We start from the raw sequence: 14,428 nt of genomic DNA on the forward strand, positions 1-14,428 counted from the left end.
ATAATCTTGCAGCCAGGTAACTCGAAATCCACCGAAAGACTCGACCACCAAGGCCAACCACCGCAAGAGCACCCAAAATGGCTTCATGTAGTACATTATCATAAGCGCCTTTCACATCTAGAAACAAAGCTGCAGATAGTCGCTTACGGGATCTTTCGTGCTGAACGTACGAAACTAGATCAACGACATTGTCAATAGAAGAGCGGTCGCGTCGGAAACCAGCCATTGAATTCGGATAAATTTTGTAGTATTCAAGATACCACTCCAGGCGTCCTAGTATCATCCGTTCCATTATCTTCCCTACGCAGCTGGCCAGCGCTATTGGGCGGCATGAGGTTAGTTCGAGTGGAGATTTGCCCTGCTTCAAGATGGGTAACAAGCGGCTTACTTTCCAGTCATCAGGAACATTGCCATCCTGCCACGAGATGTTGTAGAGGCTCAACAGTTCTCTCCTTGCACCTTCCCCAAGGTTGCACAAAGCTCGGTACGGAATACCATCTGGGCCCGGAGAAGTTGAACGCCTGCAGAGAGCTAGTGCTGCCTCGAGCTCCTCCATTGTAAAAAGGAGGTCCATGTGGTAGTCACGCGAACGGGGGACGTCACCTCTCACTGGAGAATCAGGACGAGTGGCTTGGTTGGCGATCTGCGCACAGAAATCTTCTGCGACATCGATGTCTGGCCTCCTTTGAAATAGCGCGAGCACTTTGAATGGAAAGCGCTGTTCCGTAGGGTGACGCAGACCTTGCACCGTTTTCCAAATGTGTGAGAGTGGCTTGCGAGGGTTTAGTGACTGGCAAAACGTTGTCCATCGTTCCGACGCTAATCTATCCATGCGACGCCGAATCTTCTTTTGCATCCTCCTGGCTGCCCTAAGATCGTGAATTGATTTTGTACGCCGATACCGACGCTCCGCCCGGCGTCGCAGTGCTCGGAGTCGCTCCAACTCTATATCAAAGTCGTTTCGTGTGGAAGATATCGTCACCATGCGAGTGGCGTTTTGCATTGTACTCTTAATTGTTTCCTCTAACCCAGATCGTAGGCCATCGCTGCAAGCATCTTCCATGTCAGATTTGAAGTTGGTCCATTGGACTGCTCGAATGGTCGTCCGTGGACCATAACTAGACAAGCCTTTGATGTTAAGGTAGATTGGAATGTGATCACTTCCTCGTGTCTCAACATCTGGAAACCACTTCACGTATCTCGCGAGGGATTTGGAAACAAAAGCAAGGTCGAGACAGCTGCCGTATGTCACCCCTCGAAGAAAAGTGGGGCTGCCGTCGTTCAGGAGAGTAAGGCCATAGTTCTAGGCGATGTTTGCTAACCTGCGTCCTCTTGCATTTGTCCGCGTACTTCCCCATGCGTGATTGTGCGCATTGAAATCACCTATGAGGACCCATGGTGCAGGACACACTCTCAAAATATCCACTAATCTCCTGGAATCGAGATTACTTGACGGTGATATATAAACGCCTATGAGAGTAAACATAAGTTGGTTCTTTTTCACAGTGATGCAGACATACTGCTTGTCATCGTGAGGTGCAATTGGTTGCACAACATACGTCAGTTCACGACGAACAAAGACGATGATTTTGCTGCACGCACTGTTCGTTGAAGACATGACAGCTTCGTACCCCGATAGTCTTATTGGTTTCGACAAATTGGGTTCACAAATGACGATAATTGGAAACACGTTGGTAAACACAAACTGACGAAAATCTGAAAGGCGTGATTTTAGTCCTCTGGCGTTCCATTGGATGACGGATGCAGCCTTGACTTCTTTAAGAAATGTTGAGGTGTGAGTAGCCATCTTCCTAGTTGAGAGATTCAAGCACTGGGCTTAGGGCTTCCAATAGTCCAAGTGCGCTTCGAGCAGATGGTGTCTTCATGTCGACTAATATCGCTCGGATGGCTTCTATAAGGGAACACAGCACCGAGATCACTCGACGATCAGTTTTAGGCAAATCGTCTATGGTTGGAGACGGCTCTTGTGTGGCCCCAACCTGCAGAGGTTCCTTGGCAGAAGAGCGCGTCGGGAGCGTGGGCCATTCCTCCAGAGAAGGAGGCTTCTCTGTTTCTTTCGTAGAAGTGGTGGGCCCTTTCGCGGCGCTACTGGATGGAACCGCTACAGAGTGGGAAGGAGCGTCTCGGGAATGTGCCTTCTTTGAAGACTTTCGATGATGCCGACGTCGACGCCGACGCCGGACTACTTCGGCTGCCTCCCTGTGTGTTGAGTTGTCTCGGGCCATTTGTGTGAGAACCGCGCGCTCCTTTTGGATTCGAGGACAGTCTTTCGACGAGGCAGCATGAGGACCACTGCAGTTGGCGCACTTCAGAGTAGTCGCCCGACAGGCGTCTTCAGCATGAGATTCAGCGCAGCGGGGACACAGTCGTAAGTTGGGGCATACGCCCTTGACGTGTCCTAGCCTGAAGCACTGATGACATTGAAGTGGCTTTGGGACGAATGGTCGAACCGGATGTCGAAAATGTCCAACTTTAACGTGGGACGGTATGCAATCTCCCTTGAAAAACACTTTTACGCAGCGCGTATTTCCAAGGCGCCGCACTTGCGTAATGACAGTTCTCTCGTTTGCAGGCTTGATGAGGGTAGACAAGTCAGCATTAGGAATGGCAGTGTCGATGTCATAAATTACACCGGCAATTGATTTGTCATCCATCGGGATAAAGGGGCGCATTTTAATGCCACCTAGCTCAGTCATTTGCTGCAGCTGTCCTAGCGCACTCACATCGTGCACGTCTATGACGAGAATGTTCTTCCTTGGGTTTACTCGTACGTCCTTAATTTGATGTGGCACCGCACATTCGAGAGCAACCGAAAGGGCTTGCCTGTTTAGGAGCCGTAGGTTGCTTGATGGATCTTCGGGCATGAAGATGATGACGTGCGGCCAGCGCGCAGGCCTTGAATGCACAGTCGCTGTGCTTGCAGGAGCTGATGCTGCTGTATTCGCCGTCCTTCTCTTTGCCCTCTTACCCCGGACAGGTATGAAGCTGCCATCGGATGTGTCGTCTTCCGACATAGAATAGAGATCGGTGTCCTCAGTGTCACTGGGAGAGCCAGCTCGCTTCCTTGTGGCTGACGGGTGTGAGGACCTGTGACCAGGCAGGCCTCTGCCATGCTCCATGTCCATCACCGCAAGTCGGAGAGGCGAGGCACCTCAAAAGACCGATGATTTCACTAAAATGAAACAGAGTGCTGAAACAAGCGTTCTTCTAAAGAGACACTTCTTCCTCTTCTTGGGCCTAGTAGATTGATGAAGTATCAAGTATGATGCCTTCTCACGGAACCAGAAAAGTGCATACTGTAAACGCGCACAGATACACCAACCAAAAAAAAAATGTTTGCTGCACGTTTTGAGTCACATATAAGACACCTTGCGATTTTAGTTGTTATAAGTATTATGTTCCTTATGGTCAGTGAATCTTTCTGCGTGTACAGTAGGCCTCGTAATTTTCAAAACACGGACTCAGTCGCAAGTCTGATCGGCAAGTGAAAACTGACAATTCACTACGCTGCACCAGCCTAGTGAGGTATCCTGTCAGCGTTTCCTAGTGCGTGGCACCCACCAATATCCAGATGCTGCGAAGGCGGCTTGACGACGCTGTCAATGTCTATAAGGTCGCACTAGGCGCGACATTCCCGCCTCCTTCCTTCTTGGTAACTGGCCTTCCTAGAAACGCATCCGGCTGGAACACCTCCTTTCTCACTTGCCTGGCGCATTCCCGGCATAGATTTCAGGCCTCCTCAGGCAAGTAACCGCAACGCCGCGGTGCCAATTCACAATATGGATTCACGCTTGCGGGTCCATGGCTCCCATCATTGGGGGCACCGGGACCGTGGCATGCTCCACATGTGCAAATTCTGACTCGTCAAATGGCAGTGTCCACGCTGGTGCGAAATTTTTCTCTGTCTTGAGCCAACGCTCGCAACAGCTCGTCAACTTGGCATTGTCGGGCTGTGGTTTCCGGCCAACTATTTCACCGACTCCATGCGACAAGGGGATATTAAACCGAAAACAACGAGCACTGACCACATACCATCTTGTCTTTTTCCCCAAAAGCATGCAAAAATAACTAGGTATTCATGATATTGTACACGCTGCAAACCACAACACAATTGGCAACAGTGTTGTTTTCGGTAATTCGGAGACCTACAGGAAATGCAACAATAAATCTCACCCAGACAATAGTCTGTGTAATTTCAGTATATTTCTTTTTGAGAAACGCATTAGACGGCTTGAGTGGCCTTCCATATTGCTGCTGCTTCGATAAATTATGGTATCCTTACTTTCAACGTGATAATGGCTATTTTCGCTAGTGTATTTTCAACAACTTAGTGCATACTTTTTATTATACAATGTTACGCGAGATGTCTAAATTGTGGATTATGACAATGAAATTGATAAAGCAGAAAGAGGGTTGTAAACAAAGTGCCTTGTGCAGAGAGTGGCTTGTGTGAACGTTTCGCGTGTGGTGACATGCTGTGAATTGGGCAGCAACCTTTCAATCACGAGCAAGTACGCGCATGAAATGTTTTCGAACTTGCTATTCACCCGCTACGTCGTTTTAGACGAAGAGAAAAACCATTGTGTGAGCTTTTTTTAGGGTGGCCGGCTTTAAACCACTAATGTGTCGGTGTGTAACGTGTCCTTAGGCTGATGAGTAAGACTTTCAAACTAAAAGTGCATCCTGTTTTTGCGCACATTTAGAGGAGATGCCCATGTTACTTGACAAAATTTGGTTCAAGAGACAAAACATTTGCTAATATCTTGTTCTTCTTCTTCTTCTTCTTCTTCTTCTTCTTCTTCTTCTTCTTCTTCTTCTTCTTCTTCTTCTTCTTCTTCTTCTTCTTCTTCTTCTTCTTCTTCTTCTTCTTCTTCTTCTTCTTCTTCTTCTTCTTCTTCTTCTTCTTCTTCTTCTTCTTTCTTCAGCTTGACTATGTTCACTGCAGGACAAAAGGCTTTCCCTTGTTCCGCCAGTCAACTTCGTCCTGTGCTTGCTGCTGCCATTTATACCCACAAAGTTCTTAATCTCATCTGCCCACCAAACTTTTTGTTTCCCCCTAAACCACTTGCCTTCTCTGGAAATCCAGTTAGTTATACCCTTAACGACCAGCGGTTATCTTTTCTACGCGCCCCATGCCCGGCCCATGTCCACTTTCTCTTCTGGATTTCAACAATGATATCGCTAACCCCGCTTTGTTCCCTGATCTACTCAGCTCTCTTCGTGTCAATTAAAGTTACACCTGCCATTTTCTTTTCTATTGCTCGCTGCATCGTCCTCAGTTAAAGATGAACCCTCTTTGTAAGTAGCCAGGTCTAGCTAAGTACCGGGAAGATGCAGCTGGTACATACCTTCCTTTTGAGGGATAGTGGCCATCTGCCTGTCAAGGTTGGAGAGTGCTTGCCAAAGGTGCACCATCCCATTCTTAGTTTTCTCGTTACTTTATCTCATGGTTCAGCTCCGCGGTTATTTCCTGTCCTGAGTAGACATAGTCTTTTACAACTGCTAGGGCACTATTACCTATCTCGAAGCACTATTCTCTTCCGAGGTTGTTAACATTTTTTTTTGTTTTCTGCCGTTTAATTTTAAGACCAAGCTTCCTGCTCTGCTTGTCTAACTTCATAATAAAGAAATGCGATTCGTCCCGTGAGTTACTCAAAAATGCGATGTCATCGGCAAAGAGCAGATTAATAAGGTATTCTGCATTCACTCCTATTCCTAACTTTTCCCATTCTAGGCCTCTAAAATACCTCCTGTAAGCACGCGGTAAATAGCATTGAGGAGATTTTATTCCCCAGCCTTACACCCTTCTTGATTGGTATTCTGTTGCTTTCTTTATGAAGCACTAAGGTAGCAGTTTATCTCCTTTCGATTTATTTCGGATTGTTTATGTATGCTTTGTCGATGCCCTGATTCCGCAGTGTCTGCACGACTGCTGATATTTCTACTGAATCAAACGCCTTCTTGCATTCTGTGAAGACTTTGTATAGTGGTTGGTTGCATTATGAGTAATAATCTCTTACCTGATTGATAGTATTATTGTGGTCGATTGTTGAGTAGCCTGTTGAATTGAACTCTAATGTTGCCCTAATTCTTTAAGCAATCACCTTTGTAAATAGCTTTTACACAGAGGAGAGCAAGCTGATCAGTCTGTAGTTCTTCAAGTGCTTGTCATCTCCTTTCTTATGTATTAGGATGATGTGAGCATTCTTCCAAGATTATGGTAGTCTTCCCGTCAGGAGACACCTCGTAAACACGATGGCTAGTTTTTCTAACACAATCTGTCCTCCATCTTTAAGCAGATCTGATTTTACCTGATCCTCACCAGCAGCTTTGCCTCTTTTTATGCTCTCCAAGGCTTTTCTGATTGCTATAATTACTGGCGCTGTGCCATCTGGGTTGCTGCTAGTTCCTATAGTAAGGTAGCTGTTTTCTGGTCTAGTATACAGATCTCTGCAAAACTATTCCGCTGTTTTGCTTATCCTATTCATATTGGTAGTTATTTTGCCTACCTTGTCCCTTAGTGCATATATCCAATTTTCGCCTAACCCAAGTTTCCTCCTCACTGCTTTGATGCTTCCTTCGTTCTTCAGAGCGTGTTCGATTTTCTTTATGTTATACCTTCTTACGTCACCTACCTTACGCTTAATCATTACCGTCGAAAGCTCTACCATTTCTACTTTGTCTGTTGTATTTGAGGTTTTCATGCTTTGATGCTTCTTGTTCAGGTTCTTCGTCTCCTGGAAGAGCTTGCCAGTGTCCTGTCCAAGTACCCTACCTCCAACTTCCATTGCACGCTCCATAATGATTCTCGTCAGATTATCAATCATTGCGTCAACGCTGGCTTCCCCGATAAGAGCTGACAACCTGTTCTGAAGCAAGACTCTGAATTTCTGTACTTTGCCTCTGAGTGCTTGCTCATTGATTGTCTTTTTGCGTATCAGTTGCTGTCATTCCTTCTTCGAGGTTAGGTGAATACGAGGCCACACCATTCTATGGTCACTGCATCGTACCTTGCCAGGCACTTCAAACATCCTGCACGATGCCTGGGTGTGCACTCAGCATAAAGTTTATTTCGTTGTTACTTTCACTATTGGGGCTTCTCCAAGTGTACTTACGGTTCCCTCTTTTTCGGTAAAACGTATTCAAGATCTCAAACCTATGCAAGATCTATTGCTAAAACTTACATTACTAAACTAACAGCAGTAGTATGATACCTTAAAGTGTGGCAGCACAAGCTAGCACAGTTATTGTTCAGAAAATATGGCCAGATACGTGAGCTTTCACAAGTGGTTAATACAACTTTTACAATGTTTTCGCTAAAACACTTCATTCAGGCCCACTTGCTCACAGCTAATTGGGAAGGGCTTGGTTCTGTGGTTGAGTATAGTATTGCACGTTACCAAATATTACACACTAAGGCTGGTGTATTTGTGGCAAATATACAGTAGAGGTTCTCTTCGGGGTTTAAATCGTCGCTTAAAAAATTTCCAAGTAACTGGTCATGAACGTAAAAAAAACTCAGTATCTCTCCCGTGGTTTTTAGAACATGTATGTATAACACCATGTTCTGTGGCATCAAGTTCGAACGTGTAATGCTTAAAAAATAAAAAGACGTTCCTCAATTCTTTTAGTTCACTTAAATTTTTCTTACTCAACTTGATTCTCAGCGTAATTATGCGCATAAAAGAGCAAGCAGGCATGTGGCCTTTCATGAAATAACTCCGAATAGCTACATAACCTGATTCAGCATGCACAAAAGCTGCAATGCAGGCTTTTTTTGGCGATGTTTCCAAGAAAACAGCCTTACAACTATAATACAGCAGTAGAACAATGTAGCTAATGTTGGTCCACAGCGACACATTTCGTGGAAAACATTCAAGTGAAAAAATTAAAAGTCGACATTTTTTACCTACACCTTGTGCTGAAGTAATTCCAAAAGACGACCTTAACTTTATTAATGCAATATAAAATATGTACTATACCACTAAGACAAACCCACGCGATGGTTAGTGCAATCTGTCACGCCTATACCAACAGGATAATTTATATCTACTGAATATAGAGAAATGAAAATAAGACGTACTGCTATCAGCGAAAGTCACAAAGGTATATGCATTTAAGTAAATATTTTTGCCTGCAGGCCTATTCAGTCACTGCCTCCACCCGTGATAGTGGGGCTACGCCAATATTAGTAACAAAAAAATTGCAACTGAATTGTAGTGGGCATACGGCGAATTGAACAGAATACACGCCGTAACCTGGAGGTCACTACAGTCAAATGATTAACCCAGCTGGGCGATGCTACGTCTCTGCAGAGGTTACACCCAGCGGATGCGTGTAAAGCGTACCGGGAAACAGCTACGCTGTGGCATATATTAGATGCGAACCAGCTCTCTGACTATCCTGTGTAACCCTGTCCATCCATGTTTTCAGGCCAACACACCGCGCTACGCTCCCCTCCCGGCAGGTGTTGGGGCACTACCAAGTAGGTCATGCCGTCCCTCGCAGTGCCCAGTGACGCCACACTCTCCCTCGCCTGCCGTGTGCTCTCCACGAGTCACCTCTCTGTCGCTTCATCCTTTCCGCCCCTCGTGTTATTCGAGCGCACGAGTAAACCCTCCTTCGGCTCCTTTGACTCCTTTGGCCTTTTATCTGCAACAGAGAGGACGCCAGAAAGTGAAGCTGCATTGCCTGCCGAAACATGCGCCGAAGCGATTTGGCCTAACCCGAACGTCCCCGGCGTTGTGAGGGTTCGCCGAGCCGACCACGTTCGCGGATGGTGACGCCGCGCTTGTTACACGGAGTAGGTGGGAGCCAGGGAAGCCAAACGCAAGCGCAGGTAGTGGAAGACCGACGACACCGACGAGGTGCGAGTCAAGCACTCCGATCACGTTCAATAATAGAGAGTTTTAGTACTGCGGAATGGTGCTACGTACGCATCACGCAAGCGCCTTGCGTTACGTGGCGTCGTTTGCCACTAATCGGCTTTTAGTACGCCGTAGTACCCGCGTACGTTACGAGCGTGAAGCGTGTTGCGTCATCTGGTAGATCAAAATAGAAGTACGTGTTGTTGACAGCCAATGTGAGCCAATCCAAGTGTTATAGCCAGATTATGGCCATATTTTAAGCCACAGAGCCGGTCGGTGCTTGCCTTCGATGCTGCCATTTTGCAAAACGAAGTCTCGCGCTGTCGCGAACTTGTTCGAGAGCGGCGCGATCAGCTCATACGTATGCACGCACGCATCTCATGCGTGCGTACGTTGCGGCTGCGTACGTAATGCGATACGTGCGCGTTGCGGTCTGCGCATGCGCACTACGCAGACCGTGGCGTCCTTACGTATGCAACGCCGCCACGTACGCAGCGTACGCAGTACTAAAACTCTCTAATGTAGACGGCGCGCGGGTACCACCGACGAGACGCGAGCAAATGAAGCCGAGTGGAGCGCGTGTGCAAGCAAGCCATAAGTTGAACTCTCAGACAAGAACTCTACATCTTGGGATGTGAGGGTCAGCGCATGATGCCTTAGTGGTTGTTAATGTTCTTGGTGGTTTTCTCTCTTTGCATCAGCTTTTCTGTTTGGACTGCTCCAACTCCTGCGGTGAGAAGAACGCGGTGCAGCGTGTTCGTACGAATGCACGTATTTACGGCGCTACCACGTGAACAAAGTAAAAGGAAGGGAGACAGCAGGCGGCTGGGGTGCCGGCAAGAAAAAAAAACACAAAGCACAAGGGGGGTTCTGCCGCCACCGTAGTGCCCCACGACGGATATCTATGTCGTAGAAGTGGCGGCTACGCGAAGTATCCAGCCGAACTTAGGATGCACATAATCTTAATAAAAAAAGAATTGTAGGTGCCCTGCTTATATACGTACTGCGCTTGTTATCAGCCGGGACATCGTAAATGCAAATTTGTTGCTGAATTCGAGGCGCTGACTTACTAATGCTTAAAGTTTGAAAATCAAGCGTAGAAAAAACACGCTCTGTTTTTGCAAAAAGACACAATTACATTCCATTTCAATTCATGAAAATTGCGTCTAGTAACATTCCCATTCAATTACGAGGTCACGAAAGCTTAGATTGATTCTGGAGTCATTTCAGTTCTGGCGTGGCGATCCCGTCACACTGACGTCCACCGAACGGTTCATTCAAACCTGTACATTCAACGCTTTAATAAACTTTATGACGCTGAAATAGCCGCACAATACACCAGTCTCTGCAACAAAGTAACCGTAAGATGCATACTCGGAACAAGCCAACTCCAACACCCAAATGAAACACACTGTTCCTCCACAAATAGATATGAACCTGCTATTTCCGCCAATCCCCCCCCCCCCCCCCCAACCCAAAACAAATGCACCCCATGCACCACGACCAATGGCCAAGACAGCGTGCAAAGACGATTCCTAAATAATTCGAAAAAAAAGCCTTATGTTGAGGTGTGTAATAGATTACGAGTCATACTTTGTTTTCGCAGTTGAACACTCTCGAGGCCAGATGACTCCTGCTGGCTTCATTTCTGCTTTCGGTGCTTAGGAAGTTGAGGAAGCGTCATTTTTCCTAGCCCTTACCATTATAAATTGTTCATTCATTATCAATAATTCTAAAACTACCATTGCCGACTTTGGGGTGGTTGGCAAGTAAAAAAATTACAGCACATCCACGGAGCGAATGATTAATGGTGGGGCGAAGGGTTCGTCAGTCCGTCCATGCTTCTGTCCATTTTGTCTGTTGCTCTTGTTTCCCTCCTTCCATGCGTCCATCCGTCCATGCGTCCGCCCATGCGTCCGTCCATATGTCCGTCTATGCGTGTGAACGTCGGTGCACCCATCCGTTCGTGAGTCCGTCCATGCGTCCGACCGTACATATGCTCTTCTTTATGTCCATTCATTCTTACTTCCGTCCGTCCATGCATTCGCTCACGCGTCCACCCGGGCTTTCACCCATGCGTCTATCCACGCGTCCATCCGTGTGTCCTTCCGAGCATCCGCCCCTCTGTCTGTCTGTCTGTCCGTTCTTCCACCCGTCCGTCCGTCAGTCCGTCATTCTATCTGCATGACCGTCTGCCCATCTGTTTATCCAGTGAACACTTCAAGTAGTACAGCCATCTCACATCTTTTCATTCTGCATTCATCATGTGCATCCAGCGGACATACTGAGGACCACTCTTTCAGGTATGTGCCATCGGTCGTTACGCACTACAACGAGGGACGCACAAGCCAGGATATAAGGAGCTTCGCCCCTTAACAACAGCCCTCTCCTTCCTTTTGGCACAAGCCCTGCAACAAGACTATATTTTATTATGGAGTGCCGAGCACGTGGGCCTTACCAGGAACAAAGTGGCTCAAAGCCATCACCGAGATTACACAGTCTAGGTGCAGGCAGTAGAGGTGGCCACTCTATAGTGACAACCGTGTGTGGGGCCACCTGTTAGAAACCTCTTTAATAGGACCACCCATTGACATTTCATGACATCTGCACCCACTACCACCTAGGTCGTTTAACCTTCCCGCCACTAATAACAAAATCCCCACTCACGTGTAACGTACAATGGTGACAGCTGCAGACTTGAATCTGACTCTCCTCAACTTGTTCATTTCATGTACTATTGTCTCAATCCGTCCTCTTCCTGTACATATTGCCTCCTTCAAAGCGTTGATTACAATCACATCTTGCGGTGCTAAGCACACTCGACTTGTTGCCTCCCTAAGACGGCATATAATGACGAACGCTGGTAGGCTAATGTGCACAGCTTGAAAGCAGATGTGCAGGAGGTCATCCAGGGTTCGGCAGGGAAGGTTAGGGGGACTATAGTGTGTAGCAACGTCCCCCTATATGTAGCCTGCTGCCCTTTCAAAAGGGAAGCTTTTACCTACCGAACTTCAAAATGGCCGTATGGAGCAGGTGCGTGGCACTGTCAGCGAAGATGTTTCAGTCAATTTGCGGTAGCAGCGTAACTTAGGAGCTACCCCCCGTGGTCTATACTTTGTCATGGTAAAACACAACTTTAGAGAAAGCAGCCTATTATTCTCAGTTTCAAGAAAAATAAATTACATTTTCAACAGGTACACACTAATGCAAACGGGTGGTAAAAGGGTGTGGGGTTCGTCCTTTTGAGGACTAATGGGGCTGCCACAGCCATGAATCCTTTTAATTACTAACGGCACCGGTTCTAACAGTTAGTCTCCAAAGACGAGCTCAAGGGACTAACATTTAGTCCTAACATTTACGCCTTGTTGAGTAACCGTGAGTCCCACAATCCACCTCAGAGGACTAACATTTAGTCCTCCCATTTGCAGCTTATATGGCAACTGTTCATCCCTACAATTACACCTTACCGAGCAACCGTTAGTCCTCACGGTTGCACCTTGCCGGACGAACGGTTGATCCACTCAAATACTCCAATCAGATGAACTTTTTGTCTCCAGTTCAAACATTGTTTTTGTAGATTTCCCGCCAGGCCTAATACTTTTTTTGCCTGTTTTTTGCGCAATGAGCAACAAATTGCGCTGAAAAGAAAACGCAAAAAAGTAGTTAACCACCCATCTGTAAATGCTTTCACAGTCACGGACAACGAAAGACAAAAGTGAGACATTGAAATCTTTTATTTTTCTGCATACACATAAAGTTTCTCCATTCTTTTAGGTGAATTCATTGTGAAGAGTACAAGTCTAGTCTCGTTGTCAAACCTTGTTCACTCCTTGTGGAGCTCCTCCGAGGTAAGCGATAGATGACAGATATTGCAGACGCCAGCGCACGCAGCCTTCTTTCTGCCTGTTGTGTTTCCACGGCTGCACGTACAATAATATAGTAAAAATAGTTAGACACACGTGAGAGAAGTTGAGCATGCACGCATATGACAAGTACGTGACGTTAATATAAAAACAAGCGTTAAATAATGACACATAAAGAACTTTACCTTCACATCTCGCACAGTCCTTCTGAAGCTACTCTGTCGAAAGAGATGGATGATAGGCATCACAGACGTCAGCGCACACAGTCTTCAGCACGGTGCGTGCCCACGGCTGCACAATAAGTATGTAAAATAGCGAGTCACACGTGACAAATGATTAATGCAAATGCATATGAGAAATACATGCAAGGTGAAATGAAAACATACGAGAGATTTGACATTCTAATAATTTCACCATGATGTCACACCTTGTCAAGAGTCATTTCGATCCCCGTAGCGCGGTAGCTTAGGAGCGGCGGCCGCAGCCACAACTCCGCGAACCACCGTGCCGCTAACAAGTCGGCAAGTCCTAAGCGAGCGACGAAGTTCAGCTCGAGTAAGCGAACCCGAGATCAAGCACGGCGCTGCACGCGGAGTGTCTGCCGCAAGCGAACTGCGAACAGGAGAGCGAACGTACGCTTGGCAGCGCTGGCGTACGAACAGCGCCGAGCTGGTTTGGAGCCAGCGCTGAAGAAATCGACGGTAATGCGGCCCTTTTCCACAAACTCGAGTGAGTGCAGCGTGCAAACACCAGTTCGCCGCCGCGGTCGATGGATGACGCCGAGCTGCTTGCGACCGACTGACGGGATGACCAACTGTAATGGCGACCAATTTTCAGTGAGTTACGACGCTAGCGAAAGCCCCATCAGCCCATGCTGGTGCACTTACAGCGTGCGACATACTACAACTAAGCTCTTTACGAGAACCCGTCACGTGTTTTCGACGACTCGCAACACAGCGACGAGGTCTCAGCCCAATATCGTCAGCCGGGAGCTCATCGCGGTGGCGAGGACAGGCGAGCACTCGATGAGCGAGCGTACAAGAGACCGACGGCAATGGCGGCCAATTTACAGGTGGTGGCAAAGCACAGGCAAACTGCGGATGCCGAAGATAACCTTCGGGATGCATTTCGTGCGTGCAATAAACAACAGGACTGAGCCCGTTGCCGGCAAGCGCGATCCGTATTGCACACGCGACAAGTAGAGGAGAATAAATAATGATAACCTACTTGCCTCAGAATCCAGTGCTGTTTTTTGCCCTGAGTCGGACTGAAGTATATATCCGATAGGCCTGTTGTCTTCTTGGCCGCCATATTGGCCTTCCCAACTGTTGCTCTCGTGTGTTGGTCGTGACTATCTTGAAGCCAGAGATGTACAGCGTGGTGTGGTGACCTGTCGAGGCTTGCTCCAGATTTTATGGGTGCAGCGAAACGCTAAAGCAGCAGCCCACGCTCATCCAGGCATACACACAACCAACACGTCGTAATTCTTAGATCGTCAAATCCAGGCGGCCGTGGTCGAGCACTCCGAGGGCGACGCTAAACAACCGTCACCGGCAAAATACGGGGAAAGACTGAGCTAGCAGAGGAGGAGAAGGACAAGTGTTCTGTGGAGAAGGAGGACTGGTCACCCTGGCAACGCTTTTCGCGCTGCCTGCAATGCCCGGGTGGTTCAATGCC

Source organism: Rhipicephalus microplus, chromosome 7 (genome assembly GCF_043290135.1).
Source record: "Rhipicephalus microplus isolate Deutch F79 chromosome 7, USDA_Rmic, whole genome shotgun sequence".
Lineage (NCBI taxonomy): Eukaryota > Metazoa > Arthropoda > Arachnida > Ixodida > Ixodidae > Rhipicephalus > Rhipicephalus microplus.